We start from the raw sequence: 27,436 nt of genomic DNA on the forward strand, positions 1-27,436 counted from the left end.
TTATTTTAACTCACCAAATTTGTGGTAATTTGTTACAGCAGCCCTAGAGAATTAGTACAGATTTTGATACTGGGAAGTAGAGCACTGCTGTAACAAACACCTAAAAATGTGGAAGTGGCTTTGTAACTGAGCAATAGATAGAGGCTGGAAGAATTTTTAGGTTTTTCTAAGAAAAAGCTTAGATTGCTTTGAAGAGAAGAATTTTGGAAATCTGGAAATTAAATGTGATTACAGTGAGGATTCAGAAAGAAGTGAGGAACGCTATAGAAGAAAGCTTCTATCATCTTAGATTATATATATATATATATATATATATATATATATATATATATATATATACATGAACAGAATGTTGGTAGAAATAGGAACATCAAAGATGACTTTGGTGAGATCTTAGAAGAAAATGAGGAACATGTTATTGGACACTGGAGAAAAGGCAATTCTTGTTATAGAAATGGCAGAAAATTTGACTGGAAGTTTGGTGGAAAGTAGAACTTGTATGTGATAAACTTGGATATTATGTGAGGACATTTCTAAGCAAAGTGTTGAAAGTCAGCTTGGCTTCCCTTATTGCTTATGGTAAAATGAAAAAGGAAAGAGATAAATCAAGGAAGGAACTCTTTAGTAAAAAAAGAACCGGGCTTCCATGGTGGCGCAGTGGTTGAGAGTCCGCCTGCCGATGCAGGGGACACGGGTTCGTGCCCCGGTCTGGGAAGATCCCACATGCCGCAGAGCGGCTGGGCCCATGAGCCATGGCCGCTGGGCCTGCGCGTCCGGAGCCTGTGCTCCGCAACGGGAGAGGCCACAACAGTGAGAGGCCCGCGTACCGCAAAAAAAAAAAAAAAAAAAAAAAGAACCAGCCCCTGATCATTGGTATATTCTCATTCTATCCAGATAGTGAAGGATGCTAAAATTAGGAAATTTACTATTGAGAAAGCATGTCCTAGAGGGAAAGACAAGGGTATGGCTGAACAACCGTCTGCTAAGAAGATTAGGCTGTGATTCGTGACTCCCATCAGCCATCTCAACAGAAGCCCAGAGTAGAGAAGGGATTATCCAGCAAAGAACTATGGAGCATTGTTTGTTTAATGATGTGGATGCCCTTCTCATGCATAGAAGACAGGCATGGATGTTGAGAATATTATACCAGCGGAAACACTTCCAGCTAGGAATGAAAGAGACAAAAAGACTAAAATGTAGGAAGGCTGTCAGACCTCTGGGATTCTACAGGCAGGAAATAGGCTAATGGAGCTACTAGGCCATGAGTATGTGCTAACTTTAAGAAAAAGGAAGAATGACTCTGAGAAAATAGTGGCAGAAGCAGAGGGCAGAGGGGGCAGGTCTATTGCCGCTATGGACCCGGAGAACAAAACACAAGCCACAGAAAATTATTCTCAGAGATTTTCCTACTGGGACTTTTCCTGCCAAGTTTTGGGCTTACTAGGGACCTCTGGCCTCTTTATTCGTTCTAATTCCTCCTCCTGATAGGAATGTCTATCCTATGCCTGTCTCGCCATTGTATTTTGGAAGCTGATAGCATGTTTTCTAGTTTCACAGGTCCACAGATGGAGAGAAATCTTGACCCAGGATGGCACATTTCCAGAGTCTCACCCATATCTGATATAGATGATTCAGATAGTAAGATTAGGAACCTTATGAGTTAATGATATTTAGATGAAATTTTTGATTTAGAATTGATGCTGGATTGGGTTAAAAGTTTGGGGATGTTAGGGTGAATGTATTTTGCATATGGGAAGTATGTGAATTTTAGTTGGCCAGAGGGCAGAATGTAGTGGGTTGATATTATCCCCCCAAAATCCAAAGTGCCTGGATTCTCAGATCATGAGCTTATTTGATTCAGACTTCTAGCCTCCAAACTGTGAGACATTAAATTTCTGTCATTTAAACCACCCAGTTTGTCGTCCTTTGTTACAGCAGCCCTAGCAAATAAATATTGGAAGTTTACTGGTTCAAACAGCAAGAAGTCTGGGTTTCAGCTATGGTTTTATCAGATCTCTGTCTTAATTCTCTCAGGTGTTCTCTCCTTTATGGGTCAACTTTTTGTTCTGGCCACTTATCTCATGGTAGCGAAATGGTTTCAGGAGTTCTAGGCATCCCATCAGACTCCATCCTGCACACAGAAAGGGAGAGCATCTTTGTCCCAGCATTCTAAACAAAAGACGTGACTTTTATTTGGACTGGCTTAGGTCACTCCTACCTAACTGTGGTGGCTTAATAATTAGAAGTATTGAGTGGACTAACTAAATCAGGATGCACTTGTAGATTGAAAGTTAAGATCAAATTCCCTTAAAGCAAATGAGCTGTGTGGGGAACGGGCATATCCTTGAAAAAACTAAGATACCATGGTAAAGCTAGAATGAGACAATGGAAGCCAAGTGAACAGAGAGAAAATATTTACATCTTTTGACTAGAGATACATATTTTAACACTGCCTTTGCAAGTTTTTATATCAGCTTTTATTTATTTTTCTTTCTTTCTTTTTTTATTGGGGTATAGTTGTTTTACAATGTTGTTAGTTTCTATTGTACAGTGAAGTGAAGTTCCCTGTGCTATGCAGCAGGTTCTCATTAGTTACCTATTTTATACATAGTAGTGTATATATATCAGCTTTTAACTTATCACCTTTATCCTTTGTAATTTCTGATTTACATTTTCTTCAAAAAGAAAACACACGTTTCTTGAAGTTGTTAATTTTGTGTATGCTATTTATAATTTATTTTTGATACTATTGAGAATTAAATGGATTGTTATGATTTGTGACATAATATTTACTAATGGCTTATGATTACTAAAGAGAAAAAACCCGATATGTAAAAATATATATGTACACAAGAAGAATGAAAATTAGTCTTGGTGAATTTTTTACTTTTTAAAAATATATATTTCTTTCTTAATATGAGGATAATTCAGTTTTTATAACGACAAAAAATGGAATTTAGTTGAAACAGCATTTCAAGCTCATGTATATATTACTCATCACATTTCTATTTCTTTAAACACAATAGCATTTACATTTTTCATATGGTTACCTATATTTACAAGATGACACCCTATATTTTCCAAGAGATACCCTATTTTCTTATGTGGCTGCCAAAACTCATCTGTATTACCCTTAAAGGAGGAAAAAATAATAGTGGGTATTTAAAGACCTTGGTTACTAAATTTGCTTATACAAATGAAAACATTTCAAAGGTCAATCTAATAAAATGCTATTCTGCATTTTTTTTTATTCCATTGACTTAAGTTAATTTTGATGACTAACAATAGCTTCTGATTAGGAAGGATGTCACCTACTCTAAAGCACTCCCACTTTAACAAAATGTAATACTGCAAAAAGAAACATTTGCTAAGCAGGTTAGAAAAAAAATTGTCAGGACATGATCTATAGTGAAATGTAATGAGAAAATATTGTATTATTGTGATGTGATCAAAAATTGAAATGAAAACCACAACAGTATTTATCTAGAATCATTACATTTTAAAGAGCGTCTGGTGCAACTTGCAGATTGATAAGGTATGCAATTAACCAATATCCAATTTACTAGAGTAACAAGTCAGGCAATTAGATGAGACTGGGTCAAAAATATGCAATAGTTTCCTATTTATGGGTTTCAAATACGTTTCAGAGATTAAACCAGAGATTAATTACTTGAAATTAAAAAACAACAACAACAAACAGTTTACATTCCTTTATGTATTATTTCTGTGTATGGTTTCTTTTTAATTTAGTCTGTATTTCTTTGACTTAATTCCCAGTTTCAAGCAGCAAAAAATGTTCTGTGGGATTTTGAATTTATTTCTTCCAGATATTCTGATTTAATTAACAGAAAGAAATATGTCAGAAGACCCAAACCTGAAGTATGCCTGTGTAAGAACTACTACAACATTTGCATGTCATATTTAGTTGTGCACTGCTTCAGAATAGACAGCTGTTAAAACAAAACAAAACAGTGACTGCCATAACTCAGCAATGATCAACGTGTATGAAATAAGTTAATATATTTGCAATAATTTTTAGCTTTTCTTGTGTACATTGGGTGTTTCAAGTATCACTTCTTTAATAGTGCTGTATCTTATGTTAAAAAATATTGAGTTCCTATCGGGTGCCATTTACTATGCTGAATGCTGAGAATGCAAAAATGAGTAAATCTTCATTATTGTTCTCGAGACAAATCCAGAGCAGTGGGAAAGACAGGTGGGAAAGATAAAATTTCAGAAGGATATCTTTATATCTTAATGATAAAAGGAGCCTGGGGCAGCAAACAGCAGGTAGGTATCTATTCTTGAAGGACATGAGCTGTGAGATGTGTTGGGGGAAGGGTGTGGGAGAGGAAAGGAAGTCGGAGTTAACAAGATCAAGAAAGGGGAAGGGGACAGGGGAGTTTATGGGGTCCCACAGGGAGGAAACAGAATGAAGGAAGTCATATATGGAATTAACACTATACTATTAATTTTCAAAAGGTAATTTTATTGAGCGCTTTCCTTGAGGCAAATATTAAGTTCTTTAGATATATCATTTTAAAACAATCCTGAGAAGCAGATACAATTTCCCTCTGCATTATGTGTGAGAAATAAAAACAGCTCAGTATTTGGTAAAAGGTTAAGTGTGAGGCATACAGTGCTATGAACGTGAAGCTAGAGATAGACAGGGAACAGGATCTCATCTTTTGAGTTAAGAAATTTAACTTTTTCTCCGTGGATGATAAAATATTTTTGCAGAGTTTTCAGCAGAGAATTGGGATATTTACTGAACATTTGAGGTAGGTTACTCTGGCCACTTTGTGGAGGGTGGGTTCAGGGGGCACACGTGAAGGTAGAGACACATGCTTGGAAATTAAGCTCTAAAACAAGGGATTCTCAGAATAAGCACCTGGAACAGAGTAGGAACAGGGCATGGAGGAGTGATCTTTACTTCTATTGCGTGATCTTTACTTCAAGTCTCAGTAAATCACTTCCTTGCTAGTCCTAACCCAATTTCTTCATTGACATACAAGCATACTTAGGAGATATAGTGGGTTTGGTTCCAGACCATTGCAATAAAGTGAATATTGCAATAAAGCAAATCACAATTTTTTTTTTTTTGGTTTGCCAGAGCATATAAAAGTTATGTTTACACTATACTATGATCTATTGCATGCAATAGCATTATGTCTAAAAAACAATGTACATACTTCAATGTCTGTTTTTGGGCCAGTACCATACCATTTTGATTACTGTAGCTTTGTAATATAGTCTGAAGTCAGGAACCCTGATTCCTCTAGCTCCATTCTGCTTTCTTAAGATTATTTTCATTATTAAGTGTCTTTTGTGTTTCCATACAAAATTTTTTAAATTTTTTGTTCTAGTTCTGTGAAAAATACCATTGTAATATGATAGGGATTGCATTGAATCTGCAGATTGCCTTGAGTAGTATGGTCATTTTGACAATACTGATTTTTCCAATTCAAGAACACAATATATCTTTCCATCTATTTGTGTTATCTTCAGTTTCTTTCATGTGATGGTAAATGGGATTGTTTCCTTAATTTCTCTCTCTGACATTTTGTTGTTAGTGGCTTGATAATTTCTAGAGTTTTTGTATGGTTTTGACTAAAATAGGAGGGCTTCAGTTTTCCGTGGATAACTGAGCACATACACTGAAAGACAGAAGTCAGGAGACAACATAAAAATGTAAAGATTGTTTAAAATCCAAACAGCAGTATTACTTGCCAGTGCTCTATAAATGAAACAACAAAGCTTGGATGACAGCTCATCTGTTTACAACATGGTTTACTGAATATTTTAAGCCCATTGTTGAGACCTACTATTCAGAAAAAAAAAAAAAAGATTTCTTTCAAAATATTGCTGCTTATTGACAATGTAACATACCTGGTCATCCAAGAACCCTGTTGGAGATGTACAATGAGATTAAAGTTGTTTCCATGTCTGCTAAGACAACATCCATTCAGTAGCCCATAGATCAAGGAGTAATTTTGACTTTCAGATCTTATTATTTAAGAAGTACATTTCCTAAGGTGATAACTTCCAAAGATAGTGATTCCTGTGATGAATCTGCGCAAAGCCAATTGAAAACCTTCTGGTAAGGATTCACCCTTCTAGATGCCACTAAAAATATTTGTGATTCATGGAAAGAGGTCAAAATATCAATATTAACAGGAGTTTGGAAGAAGTTGATTCAAACTCTGGTGAATGACTTTGAAGGCTTCAAAACTTCAGTGGAGTAACAAGTGGTCAAGATAGCAAGAAACTAGAATTAGAAGTGGAGGGGGAAGGGTAAGCTGGGATGAAGTGAGAGAGTGACATGGACTTATATATACTACCAAATGTAAAATAGATAGCTAGTGGGAAGCAGCCACATAGCACAGGGAGGTCAGCTCAGTGCTTTGTGACCACCTAGAAGGGAGGGAGATGCAAAGGGAGGAGATATGGGGATATATGTATATGTATAGCTGATTCACTTTGTTATAAAGCAGAAACTAACACACCATTGTAAAGCAGTTATACTAAGTAAAGATGTTAAAAAAAAAAAAAAGTGGAGCCTGAATATGTGACTGAATTGCTGCAACCCCATAATAAAACTTCAGTGGATGTAGATTTGCTTCTTATGGGTGAGCAAGAAAAGTGATTTCTTGAGATAGAATCTACTCCTGGTGAAAATACTATGAAAATTGTATCATGACAATTGTAACATATAACAAAATACTATGAAAATACTATGAAAATGACAGCAAAAGATTTAAAATATTATATAAACTTAGTTGACAAAATAGCAGCCAGGCTTGAGAGGATGGACTTCAATTTTGAAAGAAGTTCTACCGTGAGAAACATGCCATCAAACAGCATTGCCTGCTACAGAGAAATCGTTTGCGAAAGGAAGAGGTAATTAATGGAGCAAACTTCATTCTTGTCTTAAGAAATTTCCACAGCTTCCCCAGCCTTCAGCAACCACCATTCTTTTCAGCCAGCAGTCATCTACATGAAGGCAAGACCCTCCACCAGCAAAAAGATTATGACCTGCTGAAGACTCAGATGATGGTTTTCATTTTTTATCAATAAAGAATTTTTAATTAAAATATGTACCTTATTTTTTTAGACATAATGCTACTACTGTACACTTAATAGACTACAGAATAATGTAAACACAAGACACAGGTTTTATACCCACTGGGAAGACAAAAAATTTGTATGACTTGCTTTATCGTGATATTTGCTTTATTGTGGTGGCTTGGAACCAAACTCACAGTGCCTCTGAGGTATGCCTGTAAGACTTTTTTAACCTAGTTTTTGAGACAAATTATGCACACTCTTATTTTTAGTAAGTATTATATAATCTAATGTTTTGTCTGTTCTTAGATATTATTAAAATTATACGGATGTCTATACACCCATGTTCATAGCAGCGTTATTCACAATAGCTAAAATGTGGAAACAACCCAAGTATCCATTGACAGATGAATGGATAAGGCAAGCGTGGTATATACATATAATGGAATATTATCCAGACTTAAAAAGTAAGAAAATTCTGACATATGCTATGACATGGATGAACCTTGAGGTCATTATGCTTAACGATATGTCAGTCATATAAAAGACACATACAGTATGACTCTCCTTATATAAGGTATTTAGAGTAGTCAAAATCATAGAGACGAAATGTAATGATGGTTGCCAGAGGCTGGGGTACAATGAGCAAATGGGGAGTTCTTGTTTACCTTGTATAGAATTTTAGTTATAGAAGATGAAAAGTTGTGGAGATGGATGGTGGTGATGGTAGGACATCATCATGAATGTATTTTAATGCTACTGAACTGTACACTTAAAAATGGTTACAGTGGTAAATTTTATGTTATGTGTATTTTACTAGGATAAAAATGTTGGGAAAAAACAGAAACAAACAAGCAAACATAAGGATCTTTTATCTGTATGTAATTCCATTTAGTAGGTCCTTCAAAAGATGTCTTTCATGCTAGATGAAGGATCACATCTACATGTTAAATTCTCCTTTATGGAACAATTTAGCCAATACACCAAACTGAAACACACTGCAGGACCCTCATCTACCTGTCTATTTTACACGGCATTGGGACTACTTTATTTTTCTTATTCATGGTACAGCCACTAACCTCTCTAGAATTATTTGCATAAGTAACACTCCTTCCCCCCACCACAGAATTTATTATTCTCTATTACTCTGAGAGAAATAAGGACATGGACATCTTTGCAGTTTAAAAAAAACATATACTTAATAGAAAAAACAGTTAATGTGTATACAATAATACTCTCCTACTTTTGTATTGCAATTAATACACTTTATGTTAATTTCTCACTTTCTTTTTAAATTAATTAATTAATTAATTAACTTATTTATTTATGGCTGTGTTTGGTCTTCATTGCTTGAGTGGGCTTTTATTTTTTTAGTTGCGGTGAGCAGGAGCTACTCTTTGGTGCAGTGCACGGGCTTCTCATTGCGATGGCTTCTCTTGTTGCAGAGCACGGATTCTTAGGAGTGTGGGCTCCGTAGTTGTGGCTCACAGGCTCTAGAGTGCAGGCTCAGTAGTTGTGGCTCATGGGCTTAGTTTCTCCACAGCATGTGGGATCTTCTCTGAGCAGGGCTCGAACCCATGTCCCCTGCATTGGTATAGATGGATTCTCAACCACTGTGCCACCAGGGAAGTCCTCTCAGTTTCATGTTACTATGAAATCATGGCCTTTGAAGAACTGAATTTGTTTCCATTAATTCTGAGAGTTTTTTCCTGTCATCATTAATTTAAAATTGTCACAGTCAGCCATTATAAGCCCCTTTAATATGGTTCCTTTTGTCTTTTTAATATTAGCCATCTCCCACCAGGCAGCCTTGAAAGAATCCTTCCTTCTGGCAATAATAGTATATTCAAAGTCCAAATTAAATTTTTCCTGCCCCAAAACATGGAATCAATCATATTCCAAAGGGCGTAGCTATTTTTTATGAGAGAACACAACAAAAAACAAAATAATCAGGAAACATGTACTGGTGTTAAGGAAGTTTGCTGAATTTTTATTGGACTTCTTTCACTGAGAACATGAGAAAAGATATTCTTTTTCTTTATTTTCATTGTTATTTCCAATTTAACATATTGCATATCTAAGTTGTTGTCAGATGGAATTTTATTAATCACTAATATTTTCCATGACACTGATTTTGACACTGAGATTCTTCTTTATCTGGCTTTGTCTTGCTTACCGGGTAAAATATACTCCAAAGCCAAGAATCATTAATCATAACCAAAAGAAAGCTAAACAATTGCTTACAGAACCTTGCCTCTGTGAAGGAGACAGGGGCAACGTTAGGGTAATATAACTGAATTAGAGTGACATGAACCCAATAGTAGTGACAGCATTGAATAAGGGATGGGGCTCCAGCTCCAAAGATAGAGAGAGAGAGAGATAGATAGATAGGTAGATGAGAGATCACACATTATTTGCTCACTTCTTAGCATAATTAGATGTGATTAACATTCAAATTAGTAGACTAAGTAAAACAAATTGCTCTCCTCCATGTAGGTGGGCCTCATCCAAACCATTGAAAGCCTGACTAGGATAAAAAGGCTGAGTAAGAAAGAATTTGCTTTCTCCAGCTGACTGATTCCAAGATAATGTATTGGTCTTCTGTCTTCAAACTCAGACTAGAACCTATACCATCAGCTCTTCTGGGTCTCCAGCTTGCCAGCTGCAGATCTTGGGACATCTCAGCCTCCATAATCACATGATCCAATTCCTTATAATATGTATACAAATAAATGATAAATATATAATAAATAAATAAATTGATATATATCCTACAATAAGAACATATATAGTAAGATAATATAATACTTATACAATAATAATATAAATAATAATATATATCCCATTGGTACTGGTTCTCTGAAAAACACTGACTAATATAATTACAATACTTATTATGTAAAATTGAAAAATTAGGAAAAAATGACTATTTACTTAATAATATGAAATAAATACCAGAAGGAAAATCTTAGTTCAAAGACAGAGAAGGAAAAATAGGAATAGGAAATGAAAGAGTCAGGGGACTACATTTTTCAATACAAATCTTGATAAATTATTTGGTATTTTATACTGTTTACAAATCTTTCTATAAAAATGAAACAAATAAAACTACTACTGACCCAAGATAAAAGATATTATAAAAATTGAGGTAAACCATACTTTAAGACTGTATGACCTTAGGAAAAGGGAGGGGAATATGGAATATTATTTTAGAACTCACAATAAAAGATGTTTTCTTTGAAATAAGAGAATAAAACCACATTTAAAACAATAAGCTAAAATGAAAAGCACTGACAACAACAACAATAAAACAAACAAACAAAGCACATTTTTGCTTGGTCTTCATGTTCAACAGTCTGAATTAATTGGCAATTAACATGGTTTTAAAGTGCATTGACTTTAATTTGAAGCCAGTTTTTGGAACCACTGCAGTAGATAAGTTTAGCACAAGCAGAAATTTCATTACACATGAAAGATGCTCAACATCACTAAGTATCAGAGAAATGCAAATCAAAACTACAATGAGGTATCACCTCATACCAGTCAGAATGGCCATCATCAAAAAATCTACGAACAATAAATGCTGCAGAGGGTGTGGAGAAAAGGGAACCCTCCTACACTGCTGGTGGGAATGTAAATTGATACTATGGAGAACAGTATGGAGGTTCCTTAAAAAACTAAAAATAAAACTACCATATGACCCAGCAATCCCACTACTGGGCATATACCCAGAGAAAACCATAATTCGAAAAGATACATGCACTCCAGTGTTCACTGCAGCACTATTTACAATAGCTAGGTCATGGAAGCAACCTAAATGTCCATCGACAGAGGAATGGATAAAGAAGATGTGGTACCTATACACAACGGGATATTACTCAGCCATAAAAAGGAATGAAATTGGGTCATTTGTAGAGACATTGATGGACTTAGAGACTGTCATACAGAGTGAGGTAAGTCAGAAAGAGAAAAACAAATATCATATATTAAGGTATATATGTGGAATCTGAAAAAATTGGTATAGATGATCTTATTTGCAAAGCAGAAATAGAGACACAGACGTAGAGAACAAATGTATGTATACAAAGGGGGAAAGTGGTGGGATGGGATGGATTGGGAGATATTGGCATTGACATATATACACTACTGATACTACGTATAAAATAGATAACTAATGAGAACCTACTGTGTAGCACAGGGAACTCTACTCAATGCTCTGTGGTGACCTAAATGAGAAAGAAATGCAAAAAAGAGTGGATATATGTATACGTATAGTTGATTCACTTTGCTGTACACTATGAACTAACACAATATTGTAAAGCAACTATACTCCAATATAAAATGTATTTCTATGAAAACAACAATTAAAAATTGAAATTAGAAAAAAACGAAAAGATTTACCTATTATTCCATGTGCTTTCTGTATAAAAATCACCAGTTGGTTAGGCACTTGTGTGCAGAAAACAATTCTGATTAACTTAGAAAAGGAGGGCAAAGTTACTGGAAAAATTTGGTATGGCACAAATAAAGGAAAGCAGTGTAATCAGGTAATACAGAGGACAGGACACAAGGCATCTTCTGGGACCAAGGCAGCCGAACTGATTGGACTTTTCAGGCCACTATTATTGGGATAAATGAGCTCCAAACATTTTGTTATTCTCACCATGCTGCTCAAGATTCAAATTCCCAACAGGAAGCGTCTGATTGGCCTAGTGAGTCACATTCCTCTTAATTAGACAAGGGTAGAATCAAGAGAGCATGAGAAACAAAGGGTAGTTTTCCAAAGGAAACTCACCATTTCATTGCCAATGAAGAGGAGATAGATGATGAACAGTCAAAAGCAGTAGATATCAAATCAAAATTCCATTTCCTTATATTCATCCCCATATTACTATGAGCAATACTGCTTTAAAAATATCCAATATGTAGAGGACGCGTTGTCGCCCCTGTGTGCCCAATTCTGTTTCTCCGCTCCTCCCTCTTCGCCCCCTTTCCCGCCTCCCTTTGTGCTCCGGAGGCCCAGAGGTATCGGCAGCCGCCATCGTGCTACTCGCGTCTCTGCATGAACACGGTCAGGACAAAAAATAATATCCAAAGATGTTTTGGCACTAACAGCGTGATCTATAGCAAGAAAGATGAGCAGTCTGTTCCAACTCGTGAGATTTCCAAGGAGACAGAGAGCCAACACAGTGTAAAGGAGAATACGTAAAAAGACGTAAAAGATTCTTAAGGGAATGAAAGTTGAATTAAGCACAGTAAATGTACAAACAACAAAGCCACCCAACAGAAGCCAACTTAAAAGTTTGGAGGCTTCAATTGGCAGACTTCAGAAAGCTCCAGAAGATGACCCCCAAAGAGAAGTGAGTCCCTGAGTTGTGGCTGCTGCATCCGCGGTTGCAGACTCTCTCCCTTTTGTTAAGCAGATGAACAAGTCAGAGCTGCTCAAGCAGCTCCAGCAGCACGAGGAAGACTCGAGGGCACAGAAGGATGGAGAGAGACCTAAAATTAGTTTCACTAACGTCATATCAGATATGAAAGTTGCCAGATCTGCCACAGTGAGAGTTAGCACAAGACCAGTGCATCAGATTCAGTTTGATGAAGGGACTGATGATTTTGTTGGCCAAGAGAAGGCTGCTGATTTGAGAAGAAGTTTTAGGAAAAATATATTCAAGGGGAAGAGGCTTAATAATTTTGAGCTTAAGGCAGTTACTGAAGAGGCACCTGAAACAGAGGCAGCACCTTCTCTTTGGGATGTAGAATTTTCTAAGCAGTTAGCGGCAGTCAAAGTACAACACTTTCAGAATGGTTTTGAAGAGATGATCCAGTTGACAAAAGAGGGGAAATGGTAGGAGTTCCCAGCTAACAACGAAGCAGGTTTTGATGATGATGGTTCAGAATTTCATGAACATATATTTCTGGATAAATACCTGGAGGATTTTCCAAAAACAGGGACCAATTTGCCACTTCATGGAGTTGATGACCTGTGGCCTTTCCAAAAACCCAGATCTGAGTGTTAAGCAGAAGGTTGAACATATAGAGTGGTTTAGAAGTTATTTTAATGAAAAACAGGACATTCTAAAAGAAAGTGGCATACAGTTCAATTGAAGACCATGGAAATTTTTATTTCAAGCTGTTGGAGATTCATATTATAATTTAAAAATTTTACTAGAAAAAAAAATCCAATATTTAAAAGTTCAAGTTTAAATATCATCAGACAACAACTATATCCATTAACAAACTATTGCACAATTCCTTTAATGAAAAATCCACTGAATTGCATTACAAATATAATTCTATTAATAAATATAACTTCACAAACATGCTCTAGTTGTTCATCAGTTCTGTGGAAAAGAATGTATAACTCTACTGTGCTTGGAACCTTCAACATCTCTTTTATTTTCAATAGTATTATGTTACCTTTTAAAATACAATTCAGTGGAAATTTAAGTTGCCCATCAGACTCTGCTCTTCTAGAAGAGTTGATAAAGCATAAAAGAAACTTACGCTTGCTAAGGAGAGGTCTAGAGCTCTCTTCTCCCTAGTGCTTACTACTGGTGATAGAAGTTCTTTTGGAAACACGTTATTTCAAAATCGTGTAGCTTGTTTCCTCTACACTTCCTTCAAAATACTTTTCTAGCTTTTTTGAGTACACTTTTTAATTTTTTTTCTTTCTTTTTTTTTTTTTTTTTACTTATAAGACACCTGAGAATATTTTGAAATAATTGGATACAAAAGTTAACTGTATGGGGACTTCCCTGGTGGTCCAGTGGTTAAGACTCCATGTTTCCACTGCAGGAGCTGCAGGTTCTATCCCTGGTCTGGGAACTAAGATCCACATGCCCTGTGGTGTGGCCAAAGGAAAAAAAAGTTGACTGTATGAACATATCTATTCCCAGAGCAGCTTCTACAGTTTTCTATCTATAAATGCTATGGTTTTTCATTAGACGATTGTAGGATTTAAGTACATTTACAAGCAATATTTAATATAAAATATATTAGAAGGTTTAGAGTGCTATTTATTAAGAGAAAAGTAGATTATAGTTGTCTCCCAGAAAGACAAAGAGCTTGAATTAATCTTTGAAAAAAACATAGGTCTCACATCAAATGAGAAGTTTTCTTTTAGTAAATAAGGTTAAAATGCCTTTTCTAACAGCACAATGTTCATGTGATAGATGAATGTATCATTTACTAAAAAAAGACATTAAAAAAGGGCTTATCCCAAAAGATTTATTTCTTTGATCTGGCTAATCAAATGAAGAAAACAAGGAGTTTGTATATGTAGACCACAGCCAAGAAACTTCTCAAAGGGCTGACTCAAACATCTAGTTTGACCATCATCATAAACCTTCAAACTAGAGATATAATAACATTTGATAAATGAGAAATGAAGGCTAAGAGGACCTCTACTTTTATACTAGTTAGTTTGGAATTATCTACCTACTGAGGATGATCAGAAATGCTTGATAAAAAGTAAAAAACATCCTGAGAGCTTACAAGATTGTGAAACATTCTTAGAATAAGATCCAAGAGAAAAGGGAAATTCAGAGAAATAAAACTGAGAAACATTTTTTCTAGGGGATTTTTTAACTGAGTAAAGGAAAGTAAATGCCTGAGACGGGTATCAGAGGTATCAACAGCCTTGTAGGGCTTGTATGAAAAACTGTACATTGGGTTCTTAAAAGCTACATCCCCAAATTATGGTTTAATTGGAAGTATTTCAGACTTAGTGGCTGTAAAGCAATTTCAAATCATTTCAAAACGTGGAGTTGAATGAACTGATTTAGATTGCCATTGTCTCCAGGCGCCTTGCAAGAGAAAAAGTAAATCCTCTTTTCTACAAAAGAATTGCTACAAATAGTTTTTCAACTAAATGCCTGATTCATGATGCAAAAATAAGGTACACAGAAAGGAGAGAAAACCAGCAGAAAAATAAAATAGAATAAATAAAACAAAATAAAATAAAATAACAAAGACACCAAAAAACATTCCAGAAAAAAAAATTACCATGAAGACAACATGATTAACAAAGTTGACATTTACACATATAGAATGACATACCCCCAAACTGGTAAATAATCTTTTTTCATACCAAGCACACACAGAACATTTACAAAAAAATGACTATATACTGATTTTGTTGGAAGCCCCCAACACCACCTCCAGGTTTGAAAATTTATAAGGAGGACTCACAGAACTCAGTATATGGTTGTACTCATGACTATGATTTATTACAGCAATAGATACTGTTCTGGGCTTAAAATCATGCCTCTCCCACCCTTTCCCGAATTCATATATGGATGTCCTAACCCCAAGTACCTCAGTATGGGACTGTATTTGGAGACAGAGCCTTTAAAAGGTGATTAAGTTAAAATGAGGCCATTAGAGTGGGTCTTAATCCAATATGACTGGTGTCTTTATAAGTGGAGATTGGGGCACACAGATAGATGCCAGGGGCACATGAACAGAGAAACAACCATGTGAAGAGGCAGAAAATGGGTGGCCATCTGCAGCCCAGGGAGAGAGGCCCCAGGAGGAACCAACCCTATCAACGTGTCAATCCAGAACTTCTAGAATCCAGAACTTTGAGAAAGTACATTTCTGTTGTTTAAGCCACCCTGTCTGTGGTATTTTGTTACACAGCTCTGGTAAACAAGTACAGATATCAAGAAAATCAGCAAAGGGAAAAGCCACATGTAGTAAAGTATCAAGGAAATCAGGCATAAGCTTCCAAAAGTCCTCTCCCAGTAGACACATAATTTCTCTAGCAGTGAGTTATGATAACACGTGTAAAACGCTCTCACCAGTCTCATTAAAGACTCATTTATTGGGAGTTGGTTATGCATGCACCCTCTGGCTATCACGTATCAAAATTACAGACTCCAAGAAGGAAAGCAGGTGTTCAGCATAAAACATATTGTTGTACAAACAAGTTAGGCACAGTGAACCACTCTTACTAGTTCTGGAGATGACTGGAACCCCCTTGAAACCTAAGTTAACAGACCCCAGCCCAGGGCCAGCCTTGCAAGCAGGCTTTACTAAGGAAAGCAGTTTCAGCCCTGTTATTTCAACTTTTTTCTGCACGGTCCTCCTCTTGCCCTCTGGTCAAGGCATATTTACAACAAAATTATTATCAGGAGAACCCACCAAATTGCAGTGTTATCTCAGTGATAACCTTTAGGGGTCATGAATTTATTCAGTTAAAACAAATCCCATTTACCATAAAAGTCTATCTTAGAAAACAAGTGCCGTCCTCCTTACCCTTTTTAACCTGGTCCACAGCAGCAATTTAGTCACAGCAGCATTCTGGTCTGTAAGTTCAAGTCGACCTGAATGCCTTCCAGGAGTAAGGCAGTGTCTTGACAGGATACACACATAAAAAGTATAATCCCAGAGGGCACATGCAGGACATTATAATATAATAAAGAATTTATCGTTGTTAGGGACCCACAAACAGGATCTACATTAATTAGGCAGAGTATAAGTTAATAGCGCCCTTGATGTGGCCTCCCACCCTGGGGCCTATTGCCCTAGGATTCTAAGTCCCGTCCACTTAACTCAGTTCAGTTCTTGGTTTCAAATGAACCGCCTGAGACAGGCAATTCCAAATAGTTTTGCTTGTCCCTGACACCAGTTCATCCTCATCGCAAATGTGAATGGCATCTGGAGGTGTTCTGCGTGGAAAGTGCTGAGGCCACCCCCTGCTGTCTCAGAGACAGGTGTGATCATAGGCCCAGCAGTAAGATTGATTCAAAATGCTCACAGCAGCTTGGAAAGTCAACACTGGGGATTTTTCTCTTTGCTTCGGTAGGAGGAAAAAGCTTCCAGGGACAGTTTTGAAAAGTAAAGATCATTAATCCCCTCTTCATTCCCCATGTCTGCCCAGGTACCAGGGTTTTGTTTTTACTCTGTTAGTAAAAAGTAAGTGTATCTCATTCAGCAATCATAACTTTATACTTTTTCAATTATCCCTACTGTTACCCAAATCATTCATATAGAAAAGTTGTATGCAAGAGAGTCCAAGCTTTTTCTCCAGTTAAAAAAAGACAAAATAAAACAAAAACAAACAAAAAACAAGTCTTGTATACAACTTAATCAGAAAGACACTTCATGTTTAGAAATTAGAACAAAATCCTGAGTTTTCAAAAATTTTTGAAATGAGTTTCTACACCCTCCATCCCTTTCATTCTGATCACTCACCTAGTGAGCAACCTACCAAACACAATTCCTTTTTCCGGAAATAGCTGCATTTAGTAATAAAATTGCTTACTGAGTTGCGGCACCAGGAGAAAGTTGAGGGAAGTAGGCTCAAGCTATCAGTTTATGACTGCAAGCTATAACTAATCAGAAAAGCCAAACACAGGTCAACAGCAGTGAACATTCCCCAGTGGGTCAAGAGTCTCATCTGTCGGACGTGGGTGGAGGGTTCACCATCCCCATGATGTGTCCTCTTCCCAACTTTCAGCCTTTGGCAGAGATCACAAGTTAGGAATGCAATCAGTCTCAGAAATATAAAATTGGTCCAGAGCTCAGATAGTTCCATCAGAGAATAAGCCCTTTTCTGTGGGCATTTGAATATGACAGAGATGGTTCAGTCATCATCAAGGATATTTTCATAGTTTATGATCCCACAGAGGGAGATCCTAAACCTGCAGCAGTCTTGGAATCTGAGTTCTGTTTATTAGAGAAGTATGCCTGCCTCGTTTTAGTATAGCACATGCTGAGGCCAAAACAGCCCATAACAGGCAATGTTAGGTTTTAGCTTGGAGTTAGATCCAGGTAATGAGTATCTGAATTCAGATTCTAAAAAATTCAGTGGCTTTTCGTTAGCAGCAGCAAAGCCGAAATTCAATAGGACCAGACAGCTGTATTCCAACTCCAAGTGACAAGCAAAGATTTCCTGAGCTTTTTTTGTCTTGTAAGTGGGAGTGTCCAAACTGATCCACTCAAAAATATGCACATTAGGCTAGAAAAGTGTCTGCCTCTAAGGGTCAGATATCTTATTTTATAAGAGCTCATAAGCAATTAAAAACTGTTTTTACAGTATCAAAATTGTATCTCCATCTGGAGATTGACTCTCTGTTCTTGTATCTCCCTTTATTCAGGGGCTCTAATAGTAGGCAAAAATCAGAATCAGAAACATCAGTTACAAAGCCATATTTTTAAAATACGTCAAGAACCTCAATTCCAACCAACTCACCCATGATAAAAAGCAAGGAATCTGTATCCTAAGAGCACATTTCTTTGCAGCTTTCCCTGATTGTGATGCTCCCTCTAGGATTTGTGAAATTACAAACATTTACAAAAATTTTATTATATATTCAGATGCAATAATCACAAAGTACAAAGCCAATTAAAAATCTCTTTATATGCTATTGTAAATTTATTATAACTTCTATCAGTAAGTTTCACATTTACAGGTTTAAGTTCACAGTTTCTGGGGGAGCTCCAGCTGCAATGCACAGCGGAGGCAGGAGGTCTGCAGCAGTTGAAGAAGCAGTTAGGATGAAGAAATGGCAAGAGTATTTTTCCTTTTATCCCCCGTCTGGTTTATCTAAAGCTTTGATCCAATTCTGGCAACTGATTTAATCTTCTTCTCCCACTTGGAGGAGAGAAAATATAAACTTTTAACATTTCTGGGCTATCTAAAGATCACATTTGAGAACATTTGGTCTCTTTGTTTCTCCTTCCACTGGGAAGAGAGACAACAACCAAAGACATTACCGGACTGCATTCTTTTCTCCTCACTGTAGTTGGATTACCAAAAATAGCTAGAGAATCCAGCAAGCTGATTCTCCTGGAGTAGATAAATCATTTTTAAATTCCATATGTAACTTTTACCTTTCACAATAGACAGCAATTCAGCTGCTCTTTCATACCATGGCTAACTTATAGACACCCAACAAGTGGAAGTTTATCCTTCTCCACCCTTTGAACTTGCTTTTTCCCAAACAATGCTTTTGCCATATTTCAGTGGGTCAAGGTCACGCTAGCACATCCCACTTCTAACACCAACTATGTCAGGGCAGGACTCACAGGAATCAGTATAGTCTTACTCATGACTATGATTTACTACAGCAAAAGGATCCAAATCAAAATTAACAAAGGGAAAATGTGAAGAAGTAAAGTCAGGAGGAAACCAGGTTCATGCTTTTCTCAGTCCTCTCAGTTACATCAGGTACTATTACTGTTAATTTCTTTTTCTACAGTATTTAATTAATCCAAGCTTACTCCTTTTACTATAGACATTGTACCTTTTATGCTTGGAGTTGTTCATTTCTATTTTTGTTTCTGTTTTCATGTCTGTGCATTTTTATTTTTATCTGTGTCCAAAACTCTATTGCACAAATCTGCTCATTTCTATACCTCTGGTGCCTTCCACTTAATATATACCTAATAGATTAATAAATATTTTACTGAATAACAAGTTATAGCTGTCCTGTATGTTTCCCTTCAAGTGGGATCAGATATTTGAATATCTCCTTTTCCTGGAAACAGGCTATCTTCATAAGAAAGTGAAGAAGAAATATCTTCTAGCCTCAGCATCACCTCACCACCATTTTAAAGATGTTGTCTTTATGCTTACTTCATGATGATTACTACACATACCTGCACTACCAAGAGCCTGTTTGATCGTAGGGCTAAGCTTCCTGCACCTGGAGAAGGCTTTGTTCTTTAACAGTTTCATGCCCATTGTGAGTAACTCACTTATTTCTCTTGACTTCTTGGCATCTCCTGTTTTGTACTTGTATCACTGACTCCACAAACGTAAAATAAAAACAAGAAAACATTTATTCTCAGAAATATTCAGAATATTGCTATCTTATTTTTAAACTGTACGTTTGAGTACACACTAGTGCAGCTATTATTTAAAAACACCTGGCTAAAGAAGTAGATCTGTGAAGAGGGACTTGGAAACAAGAAGGGCATTTCTGGGTTGCATAAGAAGTCATCACAGAGAAAGAGTAATTTTTATGTTTGTTTTCATACAAAACGAGATAAAATTTAGTACATAATATATCGTTCCTCAACTCAAAGCCAAGGTTATGAAGAGGTGAGAAGTCATGGGGTTATAGGTATTGCAGGAAAAGGACTTTTCCTTGCTTTTTCTTTTACATAGAACATACACTTTTTTTACCCTTTGTAACAGTGTATTACCCAAGGAGATTACCACACATCTCTCTTGCCAACCTTGTTGTAGTGCTCTGAATAAACAGAGTACACTCTTCTCTGTATGCCTGGGAATTTCTTTGGGCTTTGTAGCCATTATCTTGCTACCAGTCAAGGGGTGGCCCCTTCACATAAAATTCTTGCCTTAAATTCTTCTTTCATTTTAGTTTTTCTCTTAGAACTTAATCCTTCTAAGCATCAAGAAGATTAGAGATTGCTACTCTTACTTTTTTTTTTTCCTAGTAGGGAGGAAAAGGAACTAACATTGATGTCTTTTGTCGAAGGCTCATCTCAGGATGATTCTTCAGTAGTTCTCCTACATGTTACCTCCTGTCAAATCTGCTCTGAATAGCCTCATATCCACCCACACCCAACTTATCTTACAAGTGAGTCTGGAAGAACAACTAAAACTATGCATATGAAACTTCATAAACTACAAAGATTAATTGAATTAAGTGATTGATTTTTGCATATGTGATTGTAGTATCTGAATACTGTTGATAAGTTTTTTAAAGCAAAAATATTCTTACAAAAACGTTAGAAAATATAAAAGGTTGTCACTATTCAGGAAGAAAAAAACTACAAGTAATTTATTTAAAACAAAATTTAGTGCATAAAGGAACCAACTGAAAATGACATCAAGAACTTATTCCATTTTCAGAGGAAGCAAACAACATTTTGCGTTAATATAGAAATACTTATTGCATAGTCCCACCAAAACCCCCAAATCTAGAGGGGTAAAGAAAGCATGGCAAGTCCATAGGATCTATTATTGGCTGAACTGTATCCCGTTGATATTCATATGCTGAAGCTTTCACCCCCAATGTGATTATATTTGGAGATGGGGCCTTTAAGGGGTTAATTAAGATTAAATGAGGTCATATGAGTGGGACCGTAATCTGATAAGACTTGTGTTCTTATAAAAAGAGGAAAATACACCAGAGATGTATGGGCACAGAAAAAAGACCATGTGAAGACACAGCAAGAAGGTGGCTGTCTGTAAGCCAAGGAGAGAAACTTCAGTAGATATCAATCCTACTGGCACCTTGATCTTGAACTTCCAGCCCCAGAATTGTGAGAAAATAAATTTCTGTTATTTAAACCATTCTGTCTGTGGTACTTTCTTCTAGCAGCCCTAGCAAACTAATACAGGGTCCATAGGAACTACCTCACTTAGATTTATCTTCAAATTCATGATTTTAACTGATTTTAATTTTAAAGCAAGTGCTTTCAGAGGTTTCTCTCTGTCCAAGTCTGACTTCTTTATATGGAACATATAAAAATCAACAATTAGTTCAGCAGCTTCACCAGAAATAGCGAATACTCAGTCATGTCAATGGAACTCTCTCCACATTTCTCAGATGTTAGCTCTCTTAAGAAGTAATATAGTTTAAATTCATTGATCGTTCATTATAAACCCTGGCTTAGTATGAAGAACAGGCTGTTAGGTAGAAGCTACTAAGACGTTTTGTGGGGCAAAGCAGATATCATGAGTACTTCATTTTTGAGTTTATAAGGATAAATAAATAATAGAAGATATCAAGAAATATAGTTGGAAATTGAAACACTGCATAATCTATAATCTTGCACATTCTTATGTATGCATAAGAATAAATACACAAATAGATGGAATGAAATAGAAAATTCATAAAAAGTTATTTAAATTCATCCAAGAATAAATAAATTTGAGTAGAAAAAAATTATAAGGGTATATGCTTTCATACTCAGAACACTTTTCCTGGAGATCACATCCAACCTGTCAGCTTCAAAAAATATATCTCTGTGCTCACAATGTTCAAATCTCTATATCAAGCCTAGACTAGCCTTTTCAAACCCGTGTTTTCCTCAGTAAATTATTTTACAAAAATTATGAGCTAATATTTAAAAACACAAAGATCTTTATCTTACATGGCACATAAAAATAATGTTAGATGTATAAAAGAGTTGAACATAAGAAATAAAATGGGAAAAATAGGAAAAAAGAAAAAGAAACTAAGCTGTGGAGATAAATCACGTGTGTTATGAATTACAGGTGAATTTGTCACCTCGGTAATGTGGACACTGGTGATTTATTTATTTATTTTTTTTGCGGTACGCGGGCCTCTCACTGTTGTGCCCTCTCCCGTTGCGGAGCACAGGCTCCGGACGAGCAGGCTCAGCGGCCATGGCTCACGGGCCCAGCCGCTCCGCGGCATGTGGGATCTTTCCGGACCGGGGCACCAACCCGTGTCCTCTGCATTGGCAGGCGGACCCTCAATCATTGCACCACCAGGGAAGCCCCACAGGTGATTTTTTACTTACTGCTCTCAGAAGTTTGATACAGTCTCTCACTTTAGGATTAGTGATTAGCTAAAAGCAAATAGTGGAAGGGCCATGGAAATATAAGATAAAAAATATAATTAAAAATGAAAGAAGCTCTTTGAGGAAGACTCTGTCACCGCTGCAGAGGAGCCTTGGGTCACACGCATCTGCTCCTGACTCACCGCTCTTCACTTTTGCTGAAGAACAAGTCGGTCAGGAAGATGTGCTACAGCCATGGCTTTTAAAGAGAGCCGAACATGTCTCTTTTTGAATTATGGTTTTCTCAGGGTATATGCCCAGCAGTGGGATTGCTGGATCATACGGTAGCTCTATTTTTAGTTTTTTAAGGAACTTCCATACTGTTCTCCATAGTGGTTGTATCAATTTACATTCCCACCAACAGTGCATTCATCAGTTGATGGACACTTAGGTTGCTTCCATGTCCTGGCTATTGTAAATAGAGCTGCAATGAACATTGTGGTACATGACTCTTTTTGAATTATGGTTTTCTCAGGGTATATGCCCAGTAGTGGAATTGCTGGGTTCTATGGTAGTTCTATTTTTAGTTTTTTAAGGAACGTCCATACTGTTCTCCATAGTGGCTGTATCAATTTACATTCCCACCAACAGTGCAGAAGATTCCTTTTTCTCCACGCCCTCTCCAGCATTTATTGTTTCTAGATTTTTTGTTGATGGCCATTCTGACTGGTGTGAGGTGATACCTCATTGTAGTTTTGATTTGCATTTCTCTAATGATTAGTGATGTGGAGCATCTTTTCACGTGCCTCTTGGTCATCTGTAAGTCATCTTTGGAGAAATGTCTATTTAGGTCTTCTGCTCATTTTTCAATCAGATTCATTGCAGCACTATTTACAATAGCCAGGACATAGAAGCCACATAAATGTCCATCGACAGATGAATGGATAAAAAAGATGTGGCACATATATACAATGGAATATTACTCAGCCATGAAAAGAAATAAAATTGAGTTATCTGTAGTGAGGTGGATGGACCTAGAGTCTGTCATACAGACTGAAGTAAGTCAGAAAGAGAAAAACAAATACCGTATGCTGATGCATATATATGGAATCTAAAAAAAAAAAAAAAATGGTACTGATGAAGCTAATGGCAGGACAGGAGTAAAGATGTAAACATAGACCATGGACTTGCAGACACAGTGGGGAAGCTGGGACGAAGTGAGTGTAGTAGCGACATATACACTCCCAAATGTAAAATAGATAGCTAGTGGGAAGCAGCTGCATAGCACAGGGAGATCATCTCGGTGTTTTTTGACAACCTAGAGGGGTGGGATTGGGGGGTGGGAGGGAAGCTTAAGAGGGAAGCAATTATACTCCAAAAAAATAAAATAAAATTATACTCCAGAAAAATAAAATAAAACAATAAAGATAGCAGAAAGAATCCCATGGAGACACAGGTGGTGATTCACCAGATTAGAATCACCCTCACCAGCTGCAACATGAAGTCTTTGGAGAGGGTATGTGCTGATCTGATCATTGGTGCGAAGGAAAAGAATCTCAAAGTGAAAGGACCAGTTCAGACCCCTACCAAAACTCTGAGAATAACAAGGAAACTACAAGGAAAACTCCTTGCGGTGAAGGTTCTAAGACTTGGGATCATTTTCAGATGAGGATCCACAAGCGACTCATTGACCTGCACATCCTTCTGAGATTGTCAAGCAGATCACTTCCATCAGTATTGAGCCAGGAATCGAGGTTGAAGTCACCATTGCAGATACTTAAATCAACATTTTTAATAAATTGATAATCAGTTGTTAAATTTTGTTGACTTTTATTCATATGACTTTTATTCATACTGACAGGTCTTAGGAATAGAGTTGTGCTATGGAATTCATTCCACCTTTTAAGCAGAATAATTAAAATTAGATGGATAGGGCTTCCCTGGTTGCACAGTGGTTGAGAGTCTGCCTGCCGATGCAGGGGACACGAGTTCGTGCCCTGGGTCCGGGAAGATCCCACATGCCGCGGAGCGGCTGGGCCCATGAGCCATGGCCGCTGAGCCTGTGCGTCCGGAGCTTGTGCTCCACAACGGGAGAGGCCACAACAGTAAGAGACCTGCATACCACAAAAAAAAAAAAAAAAAAAAAAAAAAAGATGTATAACCAAAAAAAGAAAGAAAGAAAGAAAAATATCAGGATATTAGGGACTTCCCTGGCTGTCCAGTGGTTATGACTCCACCTTCCAATGCAGAGGGTGTGGGTTTGATTCCTGGGTGGGGAGCTAAGATCCCACCTGCCTTGTGGCCAAAAATACAAAACATAAAACAGAAGCAATATTGTAACAAATTTAGTAAAGACTTTAAAAATTGTCCACATCAAAAAAATCTTTTAAAAATATTGGATTCATTCAAACAAATAACCAGTATCAAACAATTCATTAATTAGTATTTATCATATACTCACTCCATACCATTACACTGGTAATGACGTATTGAATAAGACAGGCAATGGACCTGTTGTAATTGAGTTTACATTTTTAGGGTGAGGATAAGCAAAATGTGAAAGATGAAATTTATGAGTATAAACATCAAAAAAGAAGGTAATTTGGAAAAAAAAAGTAACATATCTGAAAAAGTAGCACATTAAGCTATTCTTAACATTCTCATTATAGTGTGAATTAGATCTTTTAAATATTTTATTATTAAAACACAGCTTTGGGCTTCCCTGGTGGCACAGTGGTTGAGGGTCCGCCTGACGATGCAGGGGACGCAGGTTCGTGCCCCAGTCTGGGAGCATCCCACGTGCTGCGGAGCAGCTGGGCCCGTGAGCCATGGCCGCTGGGCCTGCGCGTCCGGAGCCTGTGCTCGGCAACGGGAGAGGCCACAGCAATGAGAGGCCCACGTACTGCAAAAAAAAACAAAAAAAAAACACAGCTTTTGGGGAGGTTATAAGAGAGGGGAGAGATGTAGGTGTCTTGAGAACCAATGGTATTATTGAAAACTATGAAAGTCCAGATGGACAGAGAGGGTTTAAGGGGGAAGAGTTGAAACAATTTCTCTTATTTCACAAATAGGCCTTTGGAGAAAAGGCCTAGGTTTGGGATGACAAGAACTTAGATTTTATCCATAAAATGTCACTCTAGCTGTATACCTTGGGGAACTTTCTTGGTTCTGCAGGCCTCATTTAAACAAACAAACAAAAAGTTGATTCTCCTACCAATCACATTTTCTGTAGGCACTGAATTAACATATAGAGAGCTTCCTACAGATATACGTCCTAAGGTCATAGAGTAGTTAATGAGTTATTTTCCAATTAGATAAATGCTGGCTGCTACAATGACTATTATACCTTCACAGGGTTGTTATGATTTGATGTGATAGAATTCATATGAAGTGGCACAATAGAAGACAGTTTATACTTTTATATCTCACTAACTGCTCATTTTATGCAACTGTATAATTCCTTTAACTTCAAGTATATAAAGAAGCTGACTGTACTGTCTTCTTTTCCTTCTTGTTTCCATACTGGAGAGGGGAATTTCTCATCATCCAGTTGTGTAATAAATAATGTCATGCTGTTTCTGCTTCTAGGAGGTTTCTTAAGTATCCATCAGCTGCAGAACAAAGATGGAAAGGGAAAGAAATAGGGAGTTAGAGAGTGAGAGAACACAGCATGATACCAGAAGGGAATTACCCATGAAACTATGGACCTTACTAGGTTATGAAAACCCAGGGTATTGGGACTTCCCTGGTGGTCCAGTGGTTAAGAATCCGCCTTCCAGTGCAGGGGATGCAGGTTCGATTCCCTGGTCGTGCAACTAAGATCCCACATGCCGCGGGGCAACTAAGCCTGTGTGCTCTGGAGCCCGTGCACCACAACTACAGAAGCCCCACATGCCACAACTAGGACCTGATGCGGCCAAAAATAAAACAAATAAATATTTTTAAATAACCCAGGTTATCAAATGACAGGTCCCAAAGATAATTTGGATATGTCTGGAAGAAGGGTAGTTTGATAACATTGGGAATTTGTGTTGATAATTACACTTTTAAGTAAATAAATAATACTGATGCACTCTTTGCAGAGTTTCTTAGGTAGCCAGCTTCCCTAGTACCTTCCAGCACTGTTTAAAGTAACCAACCAGCTAACTAACAGCCTTTGTGGCTGCAAACAGTTAGGTAAGAGAGAGAAAGGAATTAGAGTGGTGGTACTGCCAACTGAAGTTGGGTGATCAATAAGAAGATAGCTGCCATAATTGTAACATAAACCAATAGAGGAGAGCACAAAATAAAATTTGACTTATAGAGCATATTTATAAAATAAGATGTATTCAAATATGGAATACATTGCCAAGTACTGTGGTATTGTACTACACTCTATTAAGAAAAATGGGAAAGACAAAGAGAAATGGTTCCTTGCTCTTAAGGAAGAAACTTTATTTGAGGCAGCAATAGCTATCAAGGTAAATTTAAATGGCTTGAGTACAACTTCAAGGGAACATGTTCTAGAACATCTTGGAATAATTCAGAACCTACTTAGGTACACCTAAGTTATGTGGGAATAAAACCAAGGGTGTTCATCTAAGTCAGGATGAATCCAGAACTTTTTTTTTGAGGTCTACTAAGATGGGTCCTGAAGAAAGTTTAGGATATAAGTGGACTGATGTAAGTCTAGCACAGTATCTTCTCCTTGGAGTGTTCAACAATGACTTTTAAATGGGTGAAAAATGGGGAAGTTTCCTGACTAAAAGTAAGAATATGGTCTTATGTGTCCAGATAACATTTTTTGTTGTTGTTTTGTTGTTGTTGCTGTTTCTACTGTGACTTATGGGCGAGTGGCAATAAATAGAATTCTGGCTACTTTCAAGCCATAATGGATCTTGAATACAAGGCTGATGATTTTCATGCTGATCCCTCTATAAGGAAA

General features: G+C 37.0%; 2 pseudogenes; both read left to right on the plus strand.

The window, feature by feature from the left end:
- The first annotated feature begins 11,729 nt into the window (after window positions 1-11,729).
- Window positions 11,730-13,170, plus strand: LOC113607256 (28S ribosomal protein S31, mitochondrial pseudogene; annotated as a pseudogene).
- A 4,640-nt stretch (window positions 13,171-17,810) lies between these two features.
- Window positions 17,811-24,293, plus strand: LOC113607257 (40S ribosomal protein S20 pseudogene; annotated as a pseudogene).
- The last annotated feature ends 3,143 nt before the right edge of the window (window positions 24,294-27,436 follow it).

Source organism: Aethalodelphis obliquidens, unplaced genomic scaffold, assembly GCF_003676395.1.
Source record: "Aethalodelphis obliquidens isolate GAN/ISIS:26980383/991018 unplaced genomic scaffold, ASM367639v1 scaffold47, whole genome shotgun sequence".
NCBI classification, from domain to species: domain Eukaryota; kingdom Metazoa; phylum Chordata; class Mammalia; order Artiodactyla; family Delphinidae; genus Aethalodelphis; species Aethalodelphis obliquidens.